Below are 12,218 nucleotides of genomic sequence, written 5' to 3' on the forward strand. Positions count from 1 at the left end.
GAGTAGTATTCCATCATATATATATGTGTGTGTGTGTATATATATGTATATATATATGAAGTGCTATAAAAACTGTTTTGAAAAAATGTTTTTAAGAAAATTTCATTTATCAACAGATATTGGTATAATAAAAAGATTTTTAAGGGAAACGGAAAATCATCAAGCACAGGGGGGAGTGTCATATTTTAAACCGTATGTACCCTATTATTTGGCCTACCCAATATATGGTGCTACCTCTTAAAGTTTTAGTTCTCGGTTAGTTTATCAATTTATTTAATTGAAAAATGAAACCTTAGAGTACTTACATTTGAAAAAAGAAATAAGATAAATATAATAAAATAATAGTTAAAAAATAGGTAATAAAATATTTTGGAATTTATCTAACTTTACTTATATTTAAATATTAGTTATTGTTGATCTAATTTTTTTTTACTTAATTACCTACTTAGCATAAATTATTTTTTAGGAATCTTAAATCAAAACGAATATGCTTATTAAAGAGATTTTAAAAAAGGGAAAAGTTTTATCTTCTTATAAAAGATATAAATTTTTGATATTTTTCTATAAATATTCCTTAATATTATTTTTACTAGTTTTTTTTAACTCAGATAATGTATTTTTGCTTACGGTAAATTTTAGCTGAAAGTGTACCAGAATAACATGCCTCAATATGCGAAGGGCCGTAAGCAAATGGCTAATAAAGAAATTATTTTAATTCTGAAATTTTTCGATGCATTTTTAAGTAATTAAGAAATCAAATGTTAGAAAAATTATTATTTTAAAATTGACATAATTATGCAAAAAATAATAAGAACAATGTTTTTTTAAATGAAAAATGTTATTGGGTTATGCTAAAATGATAAAATAAATGTAATGGAATTGCAAAATTTAGGAAAAACTATTCATTAAAATTGAAAATAAAAACTTGCTAAATAATCATATTTATTATATAGAAAATAGTTCTTGAAACTTACTTTAAAGATGAAGTTGCTAAATTGAACACTGAAAATAGAATATTTTCTAAAGGCTTAACTCCAGGTAGCCAAAACTGAGGCTAACAAAGTAATAGGGAAATAAGGAATCTGCACGAAGCTGTTGTAGTTATTTATAACTAAACTTATAGTTTTCTTGTCTTTTTTTTAAAAAAAAAGAAAGCATGAACTGCTTAAAGTGATTTTAAACACCTGTACGTCAGTATATATTGTATCGTGTAAAGGTAATATATATATATAGGTATTTCATACTACCTCACAGACAAATTCGAACGAATACATTTATTAATATTTACTGATAAAGAGATTTAATCGTGACTCAACACGAAAATAAAACGTCGACATTTTCCCTCATTGTTTACAGAACCTGCTTCGGTAATTTTATTTCCATGAGTAGCTTTTAGCTGCAAAAGTGATTAGATTGTTTTTCTTATAATTGTATTATTTTATAATGTCTTTAAATATTACATTAGTTACAAATATTACATTCCTTACTGTCTTTACATATTCATATTACAATTTTTAAATATTACATTTATTTTCATTAGGCTCCTTTATAATTTATTACAGACCCTTACTTGTTTTAGACTTTTTGAAGGTGAGCAAACTCATGGACCTTGTCTAGATAGGCTAGAAATGGGGCTTTTGACACTAGTATATAGTTCATTTTTATTATTTTATCACTTTTATTATTTTATTACAAAAGCATGATTTTAGATCAAAATTAAAATTTAATTTTTTTTCTGTATTTTGTTCAAATAACCATTAGTAGCCAATGACAGAAAAATCATTTCCTTTATTCTCTTTAAATACAGTTAGTTAGGAAATCAATGCACATTAAATTTTTTTTCTTGCATTAAAAAATTAGAAGCATTATTAAGTCATTTTCTGTTTATTTTTTTTATCTGCAAATATGACTTCGCAATACAAAAAAGAAAAAAAAAACACACACAATAACAATACAAAATTTCACTCTCAATTAGTTACTGCTGAAGATAAAGTTCGTTTTCAATATGTCCTTATACGTTTTTATTTCTTCTTTTGAATCAAGCAGTATTAAAATTAGCATTCAAGTAACATTTATTATGCCAAAACCTGTAGTTTTAGATTAAATGATTTAAAAAATAATCGACTGCATAGGTCGATTGTTACTTGGCAGACATGACCAAGCCGGAGTACTCGGAACCGGGTATCAATAGCTCGGGTTCCGGAACTTAATATCGCGTTATGAAATTTGTTAGGTCGTGTCAGGATAATAAATAAAATCTGACCCACCCAGATTTTATTTCAGACCCGGTTATTCCTAGTTACCGGGAAATAACCGGGTACCAGATACATTTCTAATTATAAGAACCATCTAAAATTCCTCTACACTATAAAAAATGTTAGTGTATCTTAACACAAAATATGGAGGCAACTACTTTGCGTCAAATTGGTAATCCGCTAACTGTTCCACTACACCAAGAATTAAAAACTTAATATCACGTTATGAAATTTGTTAGGTCGTGCCAAGATAATAAATAAAATCTGGGTGGGTCAGATTTTATTTCAGACCCGGTTATTCCTATTTACCGGGGAATAACCGGGTACTAGATACATCTCTAATTATAAGAACCTTCCAAAATTCCTCTACACTATAAAAAATGTTAGTGTATCTTAGCACAAAATATGGCGGTAACTACTTTGCGTCAAATTGGTAATCCGCTAACTGTTCCACTACACCAAGAATTAAAAACTCAATATCGTGTTATGAAATTTGTTAGGTCGTGCCAAGATAATAAATAAAATCTGGGTGGGTCAGATTTTATTTCAGACCCGGTTATTCCTATTTACCGGGGAATAACCGGGTACTAGATACATCTCTAATTATAAGAACCTTCCAAAATTCCTCTACACTATAAAAAATGTTAGTGTATCTTAGCACAAAATATGGCGGTAACTACTTTGCGTCAAATTGGTAATCCGCTAACTGTTCCACTACACCAAGAATTAAAAACTCAATATCGTGTTATGAAATTTGTTAGGTCGTGCCAAGATAATAAATAAAATCTGGGTGGGTCAGATTTTATTTCAGACCCGGTTATTCCTATTTACCGGGGAATAACCGGGTACTAGATACATCTCTAATTATAAGAACCTTCCAAAATTCCTCTACACTATAAAAAATGTTAGTGTATCTTAGCACAAAATATGGCGGTAACTACTTTGCGTCAAATTGGTAATCCGCTAACTGTTCCACTACACCAAGAATTAAAAACTCAATATCGTGTTATGAAATTTGTTAGGTCGTGCCAAGATAATAAATAAAATCTGGGTGGGTCAGATTTTATTTCAGACCCGGTTATTCCTATTTACCGGGGAATAACCGGGTACTAGATACATCTCTAATTATAAGAACCTTCCAAAATTCCTCTACACTATAAAAAATGTTAGTGTATCTTAGCACAAAATATGGCGGTAACTACTTTGCGTCAAATTGGTAATCCGCTAACTGCTCCACTACACCAAGAATTAAAAACTCAATATCATGTTATGAAATTTGTTAGGTCGTGCCAAGATAATAAATAAAATCTGGATGGCTCAGATTTTATTTCAGACCAGGTTATTCCTAGGTACCGGGGAATAACCGGGTACTAGATACATCTCTAATTATAAGAACCTTCTAAAATTCCTCTACACTATAAAAAATGTTAGTGTATCTTAACACAAAATATGGAGGTAGCTACTTTAAGCCAAATTGGTAATCCGCTAACTGTTCCACTACACCAAGAATTAAAAACTCAATATCGCGTTTTGAAATTAGTTAGGTCGTGTCAGGATATTAAATAAAATCTGGGTGGGTCAGATTTTATTTCAGATCCTGTTATTCCTAGGTATCGGGGAATAACCGGGTACTAGATACATCTCTAATTATAAGAACCTTCTAAAATTCCTCTACACTATAAAAAATGTTAGTGTATCTTAACACAAAATATGGAGGTAACTACTTTACGCCAAATCGGTAATCCGCTAATTGTTCAACTACACCAAGAATTAAAAACAGTTCCCGTCTTGATAAAGCGAAACACCAAGAATGTCCTTTTACGCTGCTTGATGTAGAGTAGTTGCCACCATTTTTCACTAAAAGTTTTGATTACAGTAAAATGAGATACTCAAAAGTGTCATTAAAGTTACTGTACTGTGCAATATAAAGTCATAATTATTAACTTATGATAGATATATACACTAATTCTTTAAAAAAATAGTTTGTAAATCAAATATACACGAATCACAAATAGTTGTTGTAGTTCATTTACGTCGCACTAGGGTTACTGTGCTCACTGTACACACTGTGCACACTGTAGTTCATTTACGTCGCATTACGTCGCACAATGGGCTATTGGCGACGGTCTGGGAAACATCCCTGAGGATGATCAGAAGACATGCCATCTCAATTTTGATCCTCCGCAGAAGGGATGGCACCCCCGCTTCGGTAGCCCAACGACCTGCACGCGAAGTTGAGCACTTTTCGGTTGAACAGTTTAACGAGGACCAACACCGCACACTCTCGGTCCCTACTCAGACTGATCCAAGTGGTCCCCCACCCGCACACTGACAGCAGCCAGTGATGATCTGCTGGGAACCGTGTCTTAATGATCAGTCCACTGCGGAACACGAATCACAAATAGAAAACCAAGACTAATTCGAGATAGGCTTAGCAAAGCAGAAACGGATGGATTATATACATCATAAGTTTGTTTAATACAGTTCATAGGAATTGAAAAAATTAAATATAAATAACAACTTAAAACAAACATACATATTTTAACGGAAACCTTTTGCTTCTGAAGATGTATAGAAGCATGGAAGCAACAAAATACTTACGCCACCTTAATTATATTTGTAAGCAAAGCACTGTCTTTATCCAAAATGTGCCAACATTGGTGTGTTCGCAATCAAAAATATTTCACGTAATCTGGTAATGGACCTGAAATTAGTGTTATCTTTCCTCACTTCAGGTGTTTAGATTTAACTACAGCTTTTAAATTGTAAAAGAGCACCCGATTTTGAGTTAACTTGAATTTATTTCAAACGATGTTTAGTGATTTTCCAAATAAAACTCGAAATTATATTAGAGCTCTGTATTTTTCAGTATGAGAACTACTTTTTAACTAACTTAGTAATGAATAACGAAGTAACTGAAGTAAAAAAACTGTTAAAATACGTTTTAAATTCATTTCATCTTGTGCTAATTTCACATTCTGTAGTTTTACTGAATACAATTTATACATTTACCGAAAACAATTATGGAGTAATTTTTTTATAATAAAATTGATGACTTTCGGAGGACAAAACTTCAAATATTTGTTTCGAAACTGCGATAAAGAAACTCGTTATTCTTAAAATGGAAAAAAAAAATACTAATCAAACAAAATAAATTCTTTTGCATGGACAAAAAACAAACTATGAGAACATTGAATTAGTAAGAGCAAAGCTTTATTATTTTTTAGGTTTTGTACAACTTGAAATGTAGGGCATAGAAAACTGCTTATTTTATGAGCCAAAGCAAATGTAGGAAAAGATAGGGAGAGTCCGTCCTCATGATCTGTCATTTTTTTCCTTCTTCTTTCTTCTCCATTTTCTTAAAAATGTTGTTGCTTGCAAATATATATTAAAAAAGGAAGTTCTAAAAAAACTATTCTTGTCGGAAAACACTTTTTTCATTTTTTTATTGCGTTTTCATGTTTTCCGATGAAGCATGAAGTAGAAATAATCGTAGTTTTGAAGATTTTTAAGCGACGAATCTCTGCCACTATTTTACTGTAAAAAAATAATTTTTCGATTCAAATGTTCCTAATCATTTTTACGATTTTATCTCATCAATTATAAATTGCACATCTTCTTCATCGAGTAAAACAAAACAAATGCATCACGTCCATGCACAATAAGTGTTAGTTCCATGGCAAATCAATTATTTGTAATCAATCTTCCTCGAGGAAACACATTCTTTAAAATTTTGCAGTCATTAACTTCATGCATGAGTTTTTACTTTAAAAAAATATTCATATTATTCTACTATAAGTGCAATCAATAATTTATCAATATACATTTGTTGAAGATAATAACATATTCTAAAAAACTAAGATAATCTTAATTGTCGCATAAAAGAATATTAAAACCAATGTATGATATTTATGCTGCTTTCTGTGTCATATTTGTTATTTAATGTTTAATGCTCATAATATTTAAAAAGTTCTTTCATTATCATACCTTGTGAAAAGACAGTTTCTGTTTGAAAGTTTAAATGCATGGTGAACGTAAAATAGTACGCCATTGATGCAGGCAACGATAACTCAGTTATGGTAAGGCATTTCTAAATTTCGAATGTGTGTGCAAAATGCAAATTCTCCGCAAACTATGAGAATTTATGGTAAGAAACAAAAATACAAAATGCATTTAAGTTAGTGCATTGCCTTTCTGATTTTCTGTTCTGACACGAAAATTTCTTTTTAAATTTTACTATGCAGATTTTATTACATTATTATACATTGTCTGTACGGAAAGTAGTTTTACTGAGATAACTAAATAGAAAGAATAAAACCGATAGGTGCAACTTATTAGTATGTTTTAAAAAAAATATCTTCTGCGCTTATAGAGAACTTCCAGTTAGATTTCCAGGAATACAAGGCATCACAGTCGGTCCTTTGACTTTGAAAATTGTCCCGAATTCAACGGTTTCGTTGGGTATTTTCCAATGTCTAAACAAGAAGAATTCTTAGGGAAACATATTAAACTTTTAGGCAATTGGAGAACCATGAAATATTTGAATTGGTCAAAGAGCTGGTCACGAATTTGGTGAAGTGGAAAGATCCGTTGTCAAACTGAAGTTTTTAATCATCTCTGATGTCCGGCCATGCCTATTTGGAATGTTTAGTACCTCTACCATTAATTGAACACTGAAATTCAGTTGCGCGTGACAGAGTTTCGTTTATGATGATCATTGATTGCCTTCCTGTCTGATCCTTTCTCACTGACCTCTCCATGGCCTTCAAATGGCCTTTTGACATCGGTAAACTTGACTTACTTGACGTTCCGTTAAACTATATGCAAAAGTCGTCTTTATTAAGGTAACAGTTCCCATAGCTAATTTGTCAACTGCACGATGCAGTTAACATTTATTGCAGTTAACAGCTAAGTTGTCAACCGCACAAAACCAAATGGCAAGCTATTTATGTGTTCCGCACGCTACGCGGGAGACAAAAATAGGTCTCACGAAAATGAATGCCTATATTCCCCGAACTGTCAGAGATGACTGAGCGACCACGTGTGGTTAAGTCGACTTCCTCTTTATCAACTGCAATCAGTATGAACATGATTAAATGAGCATAAGCTTCGCAGAAAAATCAGTGATATTACTTTACTGATATACTTTATTGTACGAAAAGGTGTGTACAATCTGGTTGGAACAAATACCAGTAATTCAAATATTGTGTTTTATGATTTTCCTAGTTATTCATAGATGTGTGCAGTGCATACAAAATATATTACCCTGTATAACTTTCATTTTCATTTACTAAGGTCGATTTTAATGGTGTCAGGGGGTGACCTCAAATATACTAATTAACTAGGGAAAAATCTTAATTGGACACAAAAACATATTTTCCCTGGAAATTCTCTGAAAAAATCAATCTGGAAATTTTAGCCCTAATTATTTAGTCAGGAGAGCTGCTGAAAGTTTGGTTTCCTTAATGTTAATTTCATATTTTAGAAACTAATTGAGCAGTGCTAAAAAGAATATTTAACCCAGTCATGAAATCCGTTTACACGAAAATAATCATTTATGCAAACAATAATAACATAATAAAATAAATTTATTTTCTGTCACCAATACAGTGATGGGGAGAATCGTATTGTAAGTTTAGAACTCTTCACAAATTCAGACAACATGTCGCTCCACTTGTTCTTCAATATCGATGAGTCATATTTATCACTAAATATTGATACAATAATTTTTTTTCTAAGTCTATTTTTGTAATTAAATATAAATTTTAGATTTATATGAATTATCTTTATCCAAAGAAAAGTGCGTAACTTTAATGTTTAGAAGAACGAAGCAAAATTTAAAAATATGAATCAAATTTTATTTTTAAACATATATCATTTAAACATACATATTTTAATGTTTTTGAAATGCCATTTAACATTCACTAATTTTTTCAGTTATCGAAGAAATATCATGAATTATATAAAATCTTGTGAATGTGCATTATAGTTCTACCAGTTCTAAATAGTTCTAAATTTTCTATACCAAATACTCTGCATTTTTTTTCTAGTACCTTTTTTTCCGTTTCGTAACCTTCTTGCTTAATAGACTCGTTCAAAGGTGAAAAAGTGATTTGCACCGCAACTTTGTATAGAAACTAAATAATCAATGTAAATTAGGTTTTAACATGAAATCTTCCTATTTAAAAAAAGAGCTTAAAACAGAATAAAAAAAATCTAAATGATGTCATTCAGAAAGATTGCATGTTCTAATTCTAAGACTATGAAAAAATAATATATTAAACGTTTAAAATTTTATTTCCAAACGATAGAAAAATAAACAAAACTTTGGTTTCTGTTCTGAAATCAGCCAAAAAATGTATGTTGCCCAGAAACTTCGAGGTGTTTTTCAATCAACTATTAATAAATAAACCGCTCTCGAGGAAGCAAAAAATGATGAATGAAAAAGCCTCAGCTTTAATTTCATTCTTCTTTAGTGCACTAACTTGGTTTTGGTAGCAACGGAGAAACTCTAAGTATTTTTCTCTTGTCGATCACACAGTTAAATTATGGTTATTTTAAATTTCTACACCTGCTACGGCGATATTGTTTGGTCTTAATTCGGGACTGCACCAAACATATATACCTTCCTAGCATTCCGATTTGTATAACCCCCATAATTGGAGGGTTAAGAATCCAAACATATATATATAAATTCAAAATGAAGAATAAAGCAAAGAGAAATTAAAGACATATGAAAAAAAGGGGGAAATAATAAGTAATAAGTAAAAAAATAACAAACAACAGTTTAAAAAAAAGGGGGATAAAATTTTATTTAAAAAACCGTTTTCGCAGAAGGATTGCCAGATTACAAAATATGAAAACAAAAGCGCAAATTGAGTGTAACAAGAGGGTTTTAAAGTGTCGTTCTTACTGCACTGCTGAAGTGATTTGTTATTCTGTGCATTGATTTGTTAGTTACCAAGGATGGGCCCGAAATGGATGTGCGCAAGGTAATATTATACTGAATAATNTATGATGTTATTATTTTAATAAGTTTTTGTTTAGGGTCTATACTATGTATACTATATATATAAAGAATATTAAGATAATAATTCTATTAGCTTTCAAGGTTAAAAGTACTTCACATATATATATATATATATATATATATGTGTGTGTGCGTGTGTGTATACATTTATTCAGTGAAATTAAGTTTTTATGTCTAATTTTGCAACTTAAATTAATAGTTAGTACTGATTAATTGGCATATTTGAGGTCACCCATTGGAGCTATTGATATTGACACTTAGTACGAAAAATCCAATCATTATAAGTAGAGATATTCTAGGGGATATCTTGTTTTGATCATTGTATATATTTCTATGAGGCTTAACTGAAAATATGTGTGCATAGTATGTACAATGTAAACAAATGAAACGATTCTGGTTAAGGATCTCAGGAATATCGATTTTTGATTCAATACTTAACTAAATTTCTTATTACGTAATGTAAGACGCGTGTATATTGTAATTCAACAAGAAGTTTGACATTGATAACATTGTAATGACTACATCCGAAAACATTTTAAATTATGTACAGCTTTAAAATAAAAAAGCTTTATTTGTTTTTTTCCTCTATTAAATGAAAGCAATTGGGAATTTCTCGAATTAATATTTTTGTTATATCCTAGTATAAAGAGAAATGAAAACTATGGTTGTCATAAATAAGTATAATTCAATGCCCAAATACTTAAGCAAAATGTATTGAAGAATGAAGTAATATTTTTCACTTACTGCGTCATACTCTAAATTCATTACTTTCAAATTTCTTAACTAAGCATTAAAGTTCATTTAGTTCAGTAAATATTAAACACTCATGTGGAAGAATTGCAATTATTCATTCTAATTTGCTAATTCAAGAACTTTCCTAATCTAAGAAAGCATTGCTAATATTGTATAAAAAAAATAAGGAGACTTTTTTTGCATCGATAAAAAAAAAATCCCTTACTTTTTCTTTTAAGTATTAGATTTACCTTTTTTTCGACTTCATTGAAAGAAAAACTACATTTTCGACGATTTATTTTGTAGTCGTTCAGATTAAACGAAGAAAAAGAAATTTTTTCTAGATATTAAGCGAAAAAATGTTAAAAAACTATCGGAATTGAGTATTTGCTCATTTGTCAGTGAGATTTAAAATATATAAAAAATTATTTTCAAGAACTGTTTTTTCTGCAATAGAAGATCAACAGGAAAAATTGCTTTCCAAAAGCAAAATTCTAAGCTCTTTTTTCCTTTATCTAAGCTTCAATCCATTCGTTTAATTAGTGAATGGAAAAGTAGCATATCTTTTAAAGTGATTTAAAAAATACCGTTTTTATGCATGCGTGATATAAGGAAATTATATTCTTTTATTAAAGAAACTCATTATAAATTGATAAATAGAGAAAAGAAGCAAGAAAGTTTTTTTATTCTTTATTTGAATAAACAATTGTTTTTACTTTTAGCATTTCTATAATACCTTTTTCATCTATATATATAGCAGATATTTAACAATACTTTTCGCTATACCAGAAATAACATATTTTTACAGATTTTGAAATTTTTCTAATGTTTTCTCGCATCGATTGTATTACTGTTATTTTGAAGATTTTCAAAGGGGTACAATGTAGTCATAGAAATAAAAAAGCATTTGATTCGGATATAATTCTTTCATGTAAAGTTGGTTTAAAATGGTAATAAATTGTCCTTATTTTTTTCATTTTCTAAGAAATTGTACTCAAAAGCATTTAAGGAAAGCTGAATGCTGTTTTAATGTATTAGATTATATACACCTGAAGTTAATATCCTTGGCAGCCACATTCAATGTCAATGTGTGTGTCAATGTGTTCCTGATAGTCGACGTGTTAGATAGAATATTGAATGCATTGAATTTTTTTATATTTCGCGTTTATTTATGCATTGAATTTTCACTCTTTAAAATGCAGAATATTAGTGAAGCAATATTTGATAATTTATTTTGCTAATAGGTTTCTTATTTAGCTAATGTTTTGATTTTTTCACCATGTACAATCTAAATAGTTAATATACTTTTTTAAAAGCCAATAAGAACATTGGTAGAATTCTTCTACATAAGTACAATACTATGTCTTTAATGATAAAATACTATGTCTTTGATGATAATATATTTTGTCTTTGTGCTAGAACATTGTGTTCATTGGCGAGCGAGCGCAGCGAGCCATGGTTCACGGCGTGAACCACATAGGATTGCGTAGCAATCCTCGGGGGTTGGCGAGCGTTAGCGGGCAGGGGGCGGAGCCTCCTAGTTAAGTTATAAATCATTTAACAGATATCTTTAACTGTAAATTATTACAGTATATTAACGTTATTTGCACAACAATAGTAAATGAAAAACAGTTAATAATGTTTTACAACCTTTCTAACTAGCTTTATCTTAAAATGTAGAGCAAAATTACACTATAATAATAATAAAAAATACAACTATTCTCTTAGATTTTAACTCGAAAATTGAATTAAAAACGTAATTATAGCTGTACAGGAAAACAACTTTAATTTAGGGATACAAAAATCTTTATAGAAAAACAATACCTTTACGACTTTCATTAGTTTTTATGCTGATGCCAACCAAAACAATATAGAAATGACTGAGGAAAAACTGGATCCTACCGTGCGATTTTCCGGCCAATAAAAATGTGCGGACAACGATGTAAAACTGGTACACCATCATTGGACATATTCAAAACAAAATAAAAATTTCAACAAACTTTAGCTGATAAGTTTAGTTGTAACAATTCAGCAGACAGCATTATTAAAAATTATTACTTTTTCACACTCATGCGCTCTTAATTTTGCTTGACTGTTTTGTGCGTTACTAACCACAAGTCATCTGCGATTGGCCATGTGTTATCATTTCACTCTCTTCTTATATTATATAAAGATATATCTATATATATAAAAATCTCTTG

The sequence above is a fragment of the Parasteatoda tepidariorum genome, chromosome 7 (genome assembly GCF_043381705.1).
Source record: "Parasteatoda tepidariorum isolate YZ-2023 chromosome 7, CAS_Ptep_4.0, whole genome shotgun sequence".
Taxonomy (NCBI): domain Eukaryota; kingdom Metazoa; phylum Arthropoda; class Arachnida; order Araneae; family Theridiidae; genus Parasteatoda; species Parasteatoda tepidariorum.